Below are 13,804 nucleotides of genomic sequence, written 5' to 3' on the forward strand. Positions count from 1 at the left end.
AACCTGTCCTCTGTCACTTCATTCTTAAGAAAGACCCCACATTCACAATGTGTATCAATTCTCCGAATTTTCAAAATACATGTCCTTTTATATGCAAATATAACACCTGCTGATGGGCAATTTGCCAGGGCTGGCCCAAGACATGTTGCTGTCTGAAGTGGAATCTAAAGAATGCCCCCTTTTTGCTAGGGTGAACACTATAAAAGTCTTGCCACACCACACTAGAACTGTGCCATTTCCTCCACTTTTTTTTAAAAAAAAACCCACTCTCATTCAATTTGATAGAAAATGAACCCTTGACAGAATCAAAGGAGAGGAAAAATTCGGTAAAATTCTAAAGGATGGGGTGTAGGGTTCTTGCACTTTCCTTAGTTAGGAGGTGGCTGAGGGGTGTGTGTCTGAGTGTGTGTGTGTGTGTGCGCGCGCACGCGTGCGTGCGTGCAAGTGTCCTGTCTTTCAACATATAATTGTCTCTCTGGAAGTTGGTAGCCTTCCCAGCTTCCTGCACTTTAATTAAAGCATAGGGAAAGACATTATGAGGTAATTCCTCCTAAGAAGCATTTTCAGATGAGAGAGCCTGGTCAGCTGGGAAGCTGCAGAACAATGAAGACATACGAGAAAGAAAGAAAGAAAGAAAGAAAGAAAGAAAGAAAGAAAGAAAGCCCCAGACAACACCCACAGCTATCCCATAATTATAACTTACTGTAAGCTCAAAAACACCACCAAAAGAAATGCAGAAGACATTCTAAAGTGCCCTGAGAATGAGGCAGAAAAACTGAAGCCTGTTTTGCATAGAAAGCGATTTTTCAGGAAACAGGAGGACAAATTTTGGCACAGCACTAATTCTGACACCAATTACTTCCTTTATCTTTCCACTCGCTCTGTCATGGTGGAACATGAAGCAGGTGACTTCACCCTGCTGTGTGGCAAGGCCAGCCCCTGCGTTTTGCTAGTAAAAAATAAATATGGTGGTCATTTTATCAACATAAATTGCTGTTTGAACAAATTAATGCCATATAAAAGTTTCTGTGTAGGATTAATTGCAGGTTTTGTCACAGCAACTTTAATTAAACTACTTTAAAATAAACTGTATGCAACTGAATCCATTTTCTTTGTGAGTGGGCTCTTCTGTAACAATGAATCTGAAGATAACATTGCTTGAAGGAGCATTAAAACTTTCCTATAACATTTACTGAAACACAGTAAGGCAGCATGTGTACATTAGCAGCAAGGTAATTTTTGGAGAAAACCAAACACTTATTTTACCTAACTTGAAGCTTTTGAAGGGAGGTAAACAAACTAGAAAAAAAACAGCTAAAAGTGAGTTAGTTTCTGAGGGACCATCAAAGATGATGCTGTTAACATAACTGTCAAGAATCACTGTTGAAATTTGACTTGATCTAATTAATATCACAAAAAAATCTTTACAACTAGCTAAATTATTGCACATCTTCCATGCACAATAATTTAGACCTAAGGTTTAATAATTTAGACCTAAGGTTTATCCCTGGATCATCCAGGGGTTATCCCTGTTCATGTAAATTACACACAGGGGATCCTGGGAGCAGGCTGGGATGATCCTGGAATAAACCTTAGGTCTACCTAAGGCCTTAGAGAGATATGACTGCTTTTGCAAAGAATATTGAGGTACAGAGAGAAAAGGCTGGATCCAGAGTTGAGCAGCGCAGGACTCCATTAACTGGCTCCTCCTGTGGGCAGAAGGGAGGAGGGAGGCAATGGTGTTTACTAATATCCCTCCTCCTGAAACCCCCTTTGCTCCCAAGAATCTGTTCAGGAGAGTTGAGGGACTCTCCAGAACAGTGTGTGAGATAGCACTGTTGAAGAAGATCACCCAAACCCTTTCTCCAGTTGGGAGATTCAACTGGATCCCAGTTCCTTCCACCAATGAAAGGAACTCTTCCATTTCTGGAGGGTCAACTCTGTTACCAAGCCATAATGTTGGAGAGCAATATTCTGAGACACCCCTGTGATTAACGAGAGTTACAAAAGAGAATGCATTATACTGTCCCAGATATAAGACTAATATTATGTACCAACCAATCTTTTAAATGTCTAAATATATATTAGAACAATAAATGACCCTTTGATCTAAACCAACAGGTCATTTCTGCGGTTTCACACTCGGCCAATCCTAAAATATGTACTCAGAATTAAATTCCACCGACTTCTATGTGATGTCAAGCCAGCCTTGCCATGCAGCTGGATGAAGAAATCTGCCTCAGACAGCACTGTGCAGGAGGAAAAGCTGAAGGCAGGACTGGGTGTCTGAATGGTACAGCAAAACTTTTTAAAGCCTTGGCCCTAGCAGCAAAGCTGCATTTGGCCTTCATTCCTTGCAACAAAGTGTCTTGGACTAGCACCATGGGATATGGCGCTCTGTCTATTCTATATTAACCTTGTAGTGATGCCACAGTGGTGCTCTGTTGTTTATATGACACAGCCACCAACTTGCAACCACGTTGGGCTTTACCCACCCAAAACTGCATTTTCAAGGTCTCGATTTACCATGACTTTTCAATTTGGTCAAAGGTCAGCACATTTTTTCCTGGCTTGGGTTATTATTATTATATTTATTTGTATCCCGCCTTTTGCCCAATGCTGGGCCTCAAGGCGGCCTTACAAAGTTTAAAATATACATGGGGGGGGAGGGAGGGAAACAAAACCATAAACAATTAAAAAAATACACAACAAAATTATAAGACATTAACATAGATGGAGGGCTGGATTATTCTCCAAAGGCCTGCTTGAACAAAAAAGTTTTAGCCTGCTTCCGAAAGCCCATCAAGGAGGGAGCCAGCCTAGCTTCCCCAGGAAGAGAGTTCCAGAGCACCGGAGCAGCCACCGAGAAGGCCCTCTCCCATGTTCCCACCAAGCGTGCCTGTGAAGAAGGTGGGACTGAAAGAAGGGCTTCTCCAGAAGATCTCAAAGCACGGGCAGGCTCATAAGGGAGAATACGTTCTTTCAAATAACCTGGACCCGAACCATATAGAGCTTTATAGGTCATAAACAGCACTTTGAATTGTGCCCAGAAACAGACTGGGAGCCAGTGGAGCTGTTTTAACAGGGGAGTTGTGTGCTCCCTGTAACCAGCCCCGGTCAACAATCTGGCTGCAGCTCTTTGAACCAGCTGGAGTTTCCGAACACTCTTCAAAGGCAACCCCACATAGAGTGCGTTACAGTAATCCAATCGGGATGTAACTAAGGCATGTGTCACCATGGCCAGGTCCGACATCTCTAGGAACGGGCGCAGCTGGCGCACTAGCTTTAACTGTGCAAATGCACTCCTGGCCACCGCCGAAACCTGGGCATCCAGGCTCAGGGCTGAATCCAGGAGTACACCCAAGCTGCAGACCTGCGTCTTCAGGGGGAGTGTAACCCCATCCAACACAAGCTGAATCCCTATTCCCTGATCTGCCTTCAGGGTTCAGGTTATCCAGTGCACGTAGCTCTGGGTAAGTGTCCCTCCTGCCATCTAGCTTTTTTGTTTTCACCTCACAGCAGCGATGCTACAGGCTTTTGGACAATCCCCTTCCAACACAGCATCATATCCACACACCCCTGGGTTTGCTAAGTATATCCAACTTCATTCCATTAACGCATTTATTTATTTATTTATTTATTTATTTATTTTATTACATTTATATACCACCCAACAGCCGAAGCTCTCTGGGCGGTTTACAACAATTTCCAAGTGTATGTGTTGGACTGATGTCTTAGGGCAGGGGTGGGTTACTTGTGACTCGCAGGACATTTTGGCCTACAACTCCCATTTCCTTCACCAGTTCCTATGGTGGTTAGCACTGATGGGAATTGTAGGCGAAAGCACCCGGAGAGCCACAAGTTGGCTATCAGTGTCTTAGATTGTATAAGACTATACCCTTACTCAAGAGTAAACCCTACTTAACTCCCTTCTGCCTTCTTGAAGGGAAGAGAACTTTCTCAGACATATTCAGGATGGGGGGTGCTGCTCAGCTTTCTTAACCTTATGAGATGTCAAGGGTTTTCCAGGACCCCTTCTTCACAGCAGCATGAGGCTCTCTCCACAGCTTCCTGTTGACTACATTTCTCAAAATGTCTTGGATGAGTGGCACAGCATGAAGTGATCGGAATCTAGGCCGAAAATCTCATATCACTGTGAGATTTTGAAAAGGGTTCTTTTTTTCTTTTTAAAAAGAAAGTTTTTAACCCAAGAAAACTCTTAGGAGCCATTCCTAAGCTTAATTAAGCGAAACAGCAACCAAATATTTCTCTCTCTCTCCAATTTTTCCCTAGGATTTCAGTGTCCACACACACACACACACACACACACACACACGGCAACCAAACAGTCAAAAAGGGAAATATTAGAAATGTTTGGCACTGCTCTAGTATTATTACTATGTTTAGGATTGTAGCCTTTGTGGAAGAATACAGAGAAGAAAATGTGGCTGAAGAAATATTGAACGCAGTGAAATTGAATCGAAAAGGCTCATCCATTTTTTAAAAAGATATGAAGTCGATGTTCAACACAGTTTGATTATTGAGGTTAAGATTTCACATCAACCAGGTTACTGAAAAGGGAAACAGGTTAATAAGGACATTAAATTATTAAACCCTTAGGGCTGAATTGTGAATCTGAAGTTCAGCTATTTTTGGCTTCAGATAAAGGTTCACTGCATTCATACACTGGGTGTAATCAGTGAGATTTCATAGCAGCAAATTATCTTAGCATTGGTTGAACTAGGTCCTGTAATTAATGCTGTTTGAGATACTGTAATAAGATTTTTAATCAAGCTCCCCACTGACCTCAGAGGCTGAGACAAAATGGGAAACCACGGTTTCTCACTGTAAAGGAAGCCCGAGTCAATCAGGTCTTCCCAAGGGTTCCCTCAGGGTGCCTCCCCCAATCCCCCATATTACGGGACCGGTATAACCTTGGAATAAAGGCACACAAACACGCAGAATAACCAAGATAAAAGTTTAATGTGCAAATACAAGTACTAAATAAGAACTTGGTTGGTAGCAGCTACAAACATAACAATAAAAAGGGCAATACTGAGAGGCAGAAGGGAAAAAGAAATGAGGTAGATATAAACTAGGCAGAACCACCCACAAATCCATCAAAAAGGGAACAGGCAGCCTCTCCGCTAAATCCCCCCCTTCTCAGTCAACAGCGACCAAACTTGCCTTTGGAAAACCAGCCTCTACAAAACAACAACACTCTAACTCGCTCTCAGCTCCCAGGCTGGGCAGCGGCAGACGTCCATGCCTCCAGGCTGAAGACCTGGCCCAACTTAATCCAATCAGCCTTTTTATCTCTCTCTCCCCTAATGAGGGTGCTTGCTCTTTCTTCTCACACAAAGCCCAATTAGCCCAGGCAGGAGATAGCCCCCAGGTGCAAAGCCTCTGCCTGACCTCGGGAAGTTTGACTCCCACCTTTTCCCACATACCAAAGCTGGGTCCTGGCGCCGGTTGAACCATAAACAAGCTGGCCAGATTCCTCCCATAAACATATCAAACTATTCCCTATCTATCTGTCACCACTATGGTTTACTACCTGACAGGAAGACATGGTTTACTACCTACAGGAAAACAGATCTAACTCAGAAACAAATGTAATTCAGAACTCAACTGTCTTTTATAACCCCCCAGTCCTTCACACTCACTACATGAATGAGGTGAATGGGCCGTGACAAACCATTCACATGTAGGCTTTCCATAACTCCTCTTTTTGTACAGAATAGGAGGAGATCAGAAGCTTCTGATATGAAATATTCCACAATTCTCTATTAAGTTCAAACTTAGCCCACAGTGGTTTGTTTCAACCACTGGTGCAGAGGCCCAGGTTCTACGTTCCTCAGACACAACCCCCTTTCTCCCAACTGTAAGGGGAAAATGCATTCTGTGTTTGTCTACTTTATTAGCCCAGCTGGCTCAAATGTGACACCCTGTCTATTATTTTTGTTAAATCTTGTTTTCTTATTTTGTGTGAACTGGACCAATATGGCAACCTGTCCATACGTTACTTTAGAAGAAAAGATTAATCAGTGCACTTGTGTTAGGGATTCAAACCAGGAACCTGAAAGTGGCCAGACGTTTAGTGAGCTACCATGAACTGCTTTGCCATTTCTGCACAGGTGTGCATTTTTAAACAACTACAAAACAACAACAATCTGTATGGAAATTAGTACATGTTTTCTGTGCATTTTCCCTAATGTATTCATGCTTGCATTGATTTTTTGAAATCTACACATTTCTTCCAGGTTCTTTACCTTGCTGGAATGCAGGTTTGCTGCACTTTTTATTCCCAAACATATGCATTTTGTGCACACTTTCCCCTAAAATGCAGATTTTGTCTCAGCTTGCAGAAACGCTTCAGAAGTGTGAATAGGGTAAATCCATTTTAAAAAAAACCACCCCTCTATGAAGTGAATGTCATACCTATCTCTACTCAGAGCCCTATCCAGTTGCAGAAGCAATTAGAGTCATATAGTATCTGCCCCCTTGAAATTAGTAGGTAGTATGAAGCCACTGAATTGATCAGAACTGACATACATTTTGAGGGGAAAGGCCTGCTGCCTTGGCTTAATCAACAGAGCAGTCTGTTTTTTCGCTGCCACGTTTCCAGATCCAGCCGTTGGAGAACACAATTTATGGTTCTAGATTTGGAAATGGATGACAATAGTTCCATTCTGGCCCCAGTGGAGGAAGCAAAGTTCCAACCGTATAGGAGAAGACTGAAGCCTTGTCCATGGAGAGAACACGATTTCTGTGAATTTTGAAAATTCAACTGTTCATGTGAACCATCCATTACATACCTCGTTCAAACTACTGAAGGCTTGTTAAAATTAGAGATATGTGAACCTGAGTTAGATCTGGATGTACTCAGCAAGCTCTTTTCTTCTCCTGAAAATAAACCTTTCGTTTACTAACATACCCACAGATTTTAATTTATATTCTTCTTTTACGGCAAAATGTGCAGCGGCTCACTTTGAAACTGTATAAGTCATATTTATCATTTCAAAGGTTTATATAAAGCTACAGTAACTAAAGCGTACACATGGAAATTGCTCAGTTTACCTATGAAATTTCATGACGTTGTTTTGTTGTTTTGTTACTGAAGCTGGCAATAATAAAAAAAAGTGATGCGTTGGAGAGAAGCTCATAACGCATTTTCTCACTTTGGGGAATGCTTAATGCTTAATTATAATCAGATGATCTACAACAAGCAGAAGCCAACATAATAGAACTGTCCTGGCTGTTGTAATGGGAATTCCAAATGGAAAAGGAAGATAAATTAGTTCTGCTTATGTGTTCGAAATTCTTGATTCAGCACTCTTAGATTGCATTATTATTTTAATTAACTCTAGACAGAGTTATTTCATTACGCTCACCTGGCTCCATGTGCTGGCCTACCAGCGTTTTCACCTCCTAAGCTCTGAATTATTGATTTTTTGGGGACGACAAATTACTTTTAAACAGGCCCCTAATGTGTTCTTCTAATGACAGTGTTATGAAATAATAGTTGCTGCATGTCTTTGCTGCTCAGCTGACGGTCTCTTAACAAGGATGGTAAGTGTCCCTTTGTTGTATACCAGAGTACTGGTGCTTGTCCCAATTTCTTGCCTGGTTTGGTAGAATTGTTTTAAATTATTGTAATGGATTGTACATACATCTAGGGACCAAAGGAATAAGGATTAAAATTCCATGAAAGAAAAAGTACAACTAACATCCCATATTCTAGTGATTCTAGTACCAGAACTGTAAAAGTCTGAGGAAGGTAGGGTCAGAAGCATAGGCTATGGCTGGGCCTTGGGGCTGAGGTGCAGGGACCCGTATCCCAGACACAAACTCAATTTTATTTTTGTCATCATGATGGTGATATGAAGTAAATCAGTTTAATTTGCGAACCAACCGAGAGATCCAGGAAGGTCAACAGGCTAGTAATCCCCCTGTCTTTCATCCAGAGTAGGTCATCGGTCAGAGCAGCCAAGGCTGTTTCAGTGCCATGTCCTGACCTGAAACCAGACTGAAATGGGTCCAGATAGTAGGTTTCCTCCAAGAACGTCTGAAACTGCCCAGCCACCATATGCTCAAGCACCGATTTCAGCAGTCCCTATTCACACATCCCTAACTCTGACCAGAAGTAGCTCCCAAAGGCCACACACAGAGTAGAACCATTCCCATCACCTGCTACCTGATCATTTTAACTGGAGATGTCCAGGATTTAACTCAGGCCCTTCTGTGTTGAAAACAAGTCAGATATGGTTCCAACCTCTCCCTAATTGTTAGGTTTTTTAAATGGCTGCTTCAACAACAGAAATGGTTCAAGATATTGTTGGTGCCTGAGGCAGCAAAGCCAAATTGTAGCCCTGTCCCTCATCATAAAATTGGGTTTGATTTGTTATCTGTTGCCGTTCAGTGATGTCCTAGATTTGCCCACTTGAGGAGAGCTGTGTCACCCTGTTTGGTGGGGCCGTCCTTGGTGACAGAGACATCAACACATACATATGCATGCACATCCAGGATTTTCAAAGATTGATTAAATACATCACAGCAGATTTCACTTATCTCTGTAATAGCCTTCACAGATTTATGCACAAAGACTAGTGTGATTTCAAGGTACAGTAATTCGATCTAGCACTAACACAAATCTTGTTTGCCTTATGAACCAAAGACATTAGATATAAAACCTTTGATGGAGAGTAAATAATATGGAATGTATTGATGACATTTTTACAGGGTCACTTTTCTGGTCCACAAGTATAATAGCTATTGCATATCATCTCTCTCTCTCTCTCTCTCTCTCTCTCTCTCTCTCTCACACACACACACACACACACACACACACACACACACACACACACACAAAGTGTTTTGAGGTAATATTTACAGACCTTTTACTTACTTATACATCACCTTATACGCATGAGGAGAACATTTGGGCTGCAGTTCTGTTAATATTTACCTAGAAGAAAGCTCCATTGAACACAGTGGACATGCTTCTGAGTAACCCTATTTATTCTGATCTGATCCATGCATATTGATACTACACAAAAAAATAAGTTCCCTGACAATGCTATCCTACTCATGTTTACTCCCTTTCCCTGGAGATGGATACAACACTGTGCCACCCCCACCCCACCCCTCAAACCTGCTTCAGGGCTTTCAGGTAAGGAGCAGTGTTGCCAGGACCTGAATTGAAGACAAGATGTTTTCACAATCACCCCTGAGAAATGTAACATTTGGAAGACCCTAAAGAAGTTACTGAACCCTAACAAAAAGACAACAAGAGCTGAGCAAGACATACATTGTGGTGGGACATGGGAGAGGGCTTTCTCTGTGGTGGCACCCCGGCTGTGGAATGCCCTCCCCTTGGAGGCCTGAATGGCATCCCAACACTAGCTTTATTTGATGCCAAGTTAAAACATGGTTTTTTTAAAACCCTTTGAAGGCTAAATTCTCCAAGGTTGTATATAGTTTTAATTGTTTGCTTTTAAATAGGGTGACCATATGAAAAGGAGGACAGGGCTCCTGTATCTTTAACAGTTGCATAGAAAAAGAAATTTCAGCAAGTGTCATTTGTATATATGGAGAACCTGGTGAAATTCCCTCTTCATCACAACAGTTAAAGCTGCAGGAGCTATATGAGAGTGACCAGATTTTTAAAAAGGGCAGGGCACCTGCAGCTTTAACTGTTGTGATGAAGAGGAAATTTCACCAGGTTCTCCATATATACAAAGGACACCTGCTGTAATTCCCTTTTCTATGCAATTGTTAAAGATACAGGAGCCCTGTCCTCCTTTTCATATGGTCACCCTATTTTAAACTTTTCTACTGGATTTAATTTGTCAATGATTTAATAAATTTTAGATCTCTCTCTCTCTCTGTGTGTGTGTGTATATTTTTTTTTCTATGCAACTGTTAAAGATACAGGAGCCCTGTCCTCCTTTTCATATAGTCACCCTATTTTAAACTTTTCTACTGGTTTTAATTTGTCAATGATTTAATACATTTTAGATCTCTCTCTCTCTCTCTCTCTCTCTCTGTGTGTGTGTGTGTGTGTGTGTATTTTTTTTCTATGCAACTGTTAAAGATACAGGAGCCCTGTCCTCCTTTTCATATAGTCACCCTATTTTAAACTTTTCTACTGGTTTTAATTTGTCAATGATTTAATACATTTTAGCGCTCTCTCTCTCTCTCTTTCTCTCTCTCTCTCTCTCTGTGCGTGTGTGTGTGTGTATATATATATATACGTATTTTTCTGATTTTATCTGTATGGCACACTGAGAACCCAGTGACATAGAATACAAATGTTTAACTTTTTTCTGGTCTGTGAATTACACTGCAAGCTTGGATATGTATGGACTTCAACTGCAGATTGCATTTGAGTCCCTGTTTAGACTGGATGATGTGAACCAGGGAAAATTCTGATAACTGAAATGAATTTCTCAGACAGTTCTAGTTAGAATAGTCAATACTGAGCTGGATGGATGAATAGTCTGGCCTGGTATAAGGGAGCCTCCTATGTTCCTAAGTTCTGAGAAAAAGGTGAAGAGAGAGAGAGAGAGAGAGAGAAAGAGAGAGAGAGATGATATCTACATCACTAAAATTAAATTCTATCATAGCATTGCAACAAGTGAAAATAAATCCCTGGCCCCAGCAACATTAGATGTTACTTCTTGAATAGAAGGTACCTGGAGCAAAGCTTCTCCGTCAGTTTTAAGAAGTCAGGGAGTTCCAAAATGTGATTTTCCATTGCATGCACAATGTGCTCACACCTTGTAGAAGCATCAGTACATATGGAGCTTCGTGAGCGCATAGGAGCCACCAGATCATGTGTGCAAATGCCATTTTATCAAATGTAACTGGAACCAAATGCTTATAGAGCTCTATACAATGAAATGGTTGGAATTTGTACAGATACATTTAGTCATGTATCCATGGATGCCAATTGACAACATGCAAAGTACATTTGACCCCAACAAGATTTATTCTGGCTCCTGGGACACTCATCAGCTTTTAATCTAGGTAAGGTAAAATGTTTGCCCACAGACTCACTTGCAAAACAGGACAAGTACATGTTTTCAGGTTATAGTAATTGTTACATCTCTCCTTTGTTACATCTCTCCTTCATATGCAGTATGTAAAAATGTACATATGTGTATGTAATGTTATGGCTGAGCATAGATACTCCACAACTGTGAAGCCTTCACAGCTGCAAACTTTAGCACTGAGGGAAAGATGAATAGTAGCTATTACTGTGCTGCTAGCAAATCTAGTACAAATGCAGTACTTACAAAGTACAGACAAAAGAGACAAAAGTTAAGGAAAAGAAAAGAAAAGGTAAGAAGAAGCCCCTCTCTGCAATTGTACGCCACCTGAGCTACAATTTGCCACCTGAAAATTGGGTGGCAAGCATTGGGTCGCCATTTTAACCTCTCTATAAAGACTCTGTGGGTGCTAAGCCATTGCTGGGAGAGAGCAAGGTTATTTTAAGTGGAGGCAAGTTACACAGCATGTGTTGATCCCTGAAAATTCCTTTGGTGGATTATCAAGTGCTTCCACACACATACTCTGCAACAACTCCCCCCCTCTGCACACGTACACATATTGGGTATTGTTGTGCAATTCTGCTGTCAGTCAGGCCATTCCCACAATGCAAAGCCTGTCAGAAGAAGTCTTGCACAAGCCACAAAACAAGCTTGACTGTTCTTTGGCCATGGTTGATTTTGCCCTCACTGTTCTGGCCCACACCTGCTGCAGATGAACTCAATTGGCTCCTACCTTTAATTTACTTCTGTAATGTTTACATGCCACTTTTGTATTAACTATATCCAAAGTGGTTGATGCCATACTACATCAGGCCAGAAGAAAACAGTGGGCAAAGAAAGGAGGCATAGCCTGAGGATCATGAAGCTGGGAGAGTGATGAAGCAATAATAAAAGTTCTAGCCAGGCTCAGTATTGGTTGCAGGAAGAGAAAGAGGAAAGAAAAGAGAGATGGAAGAAAAGAAAGAAGGAAAGGAAAGGAAGATCAGGAGCTGAGTAAAAGATACAGGAGTCATTCTAGCTCCAGTAAAGTCACTCTGATACAAATACTTCCAAACACAGAACTCCCATCTTAGAAGAGGCATTCCTCCTTCTCCTTTCCAAAGAAAGGGATGCGCATATATATAATATATATACACATACACATACAGATTTAACTGATTGATTGGTCTTAGAATCAATAAATTGACTAGGATTTCTTGAACGGGGTGACAGTCATTAGCACCACGAAGAATAACTGTAGATTTCTTACAGGTGTGAAGGAGAAAATTCCCTGAGATTGGAAGAGCAATATCCCACACAAAAGGCAAGCTAAGGCTGCCTTCTATTCTTTGAAAAATCAATCGTGCTCAATCTATCCTTGGGTTTTTAGCTGAAACTTTCCTTCTTATTTTATGATCCTTGCAATCAAAAGATGGTGTCAGCATCAACAGGATGGAACAGCAGGTCAGAGGAAAGGTAATACAGAGGTGTGCAATATGTAAGAGATTGCTGCAATATTTTTCTGAGAGTATTGGAATGGCAATTATTTGCAACTGCTTAGAATTCCTCTTGAAGTGAAATGGTGATGGTGGAGGGGGGGATAAAAAAAGCGCTGAAGAATCAGTATTTTAAATTGCTTGGCAAAAGGGACTTTGAAGGTGAATTTCTGTGCTTTTGGACTTCTTGTGTAATGGTCCCAGCATATGTAATATTTAAGGATCCATTTGAACTGACATATTTCCCGTGATATTTCCCTGGCAAAGCAGGTGCCATTTGCATTATATTCTGAGTGGAGTCACTGATCTCTGTCCCAGTTCTGGCTTTGGCAAAATGTTAAAAAGAAGAAGAAATAATCTGGTATTTCACATGACAGTTTGCTGTTAGAAGCTGCTCTTTAAAAGATGCTTTTTAAAAAATGTATCTCTTGGACCACCTCATAATTGTAAGTTTGCAAAGGGAACTACATACCTGAACATCCCCAAAGTTGTCACCTCCAACTTTGTCCAGAAGGATGGTCCAATAAAGGTGGTGGCGGGGATATCCGGATCTGCTCTTCAACCACAGCATACAGGAACACACCAGAATTCAGCCCAAGGGTCATGCCTCCCCCCCCAAAAAAAATTACAAGAATTGTAATTTGATGAGGATGCTAAGTATTCTGTGTTAGACATCACTGGTCCCACTCACTTCCCTGGGCTGCCTACAGAGAGGGAATGACTTTCACACCAGTTTAGCTATGCTCTAGATGTGAATAGGGATGTAAAGGATTGTGCAAAATATGTTCTATCTGTGTTTCACGGATTTTCAGGTGCCTTTTGTTCCATCATCTGCCCATCGATGGGATTAGATTGTTTTCCTTTTCTGAATTAGATTGTAGGGGAAATGCACACTTTTGTCTGTTCTTTTATTTTCCTATGATGGAATTTGAACAAAATTCCCAAAGATGAGGAAAATGGTCTGCAAGACTGCGGTCTCTACAGAACAGAGAAAAAGTCAGAGTGCTGCAGAATCTGTGAGTGGGATTCATAAAACTCCAAACTCATTTTGTTCCATTGTGGGTTACTCCAATATCCCTAAATGTGAATAACAAAAATCAAAAAATCTACCACAAAGGTTTCCTCATAAAATAGGCAGCAATAGCACCTGTTCCAGACATTGAGAGAAATGGAAGAAAACGGAAGAGAATATAAAATTAACACCCCGATTCTAAACACCTTCATGTCTTATTGATTTCAGTGGAACTTACTTCCAAATAAAGTTAGACTATAAAA

This window comes from Elgaria multicarinata, chromosome 7, assembly GCF_023053635.1.
Source record: "Elgaria multicarinata webbii isolate HBS135686 ecotype San Diego chromosome 7, rElgMul1.1.pri, whole genome shotgun sequence".
Classification (NCBI taxonomy): domain Eukaryota; kingdom Metazoa; phylum Chordata; class Lepidosauria; order Squamata; family Anguidae; genus Elgaria; species Elgaria multicarinata.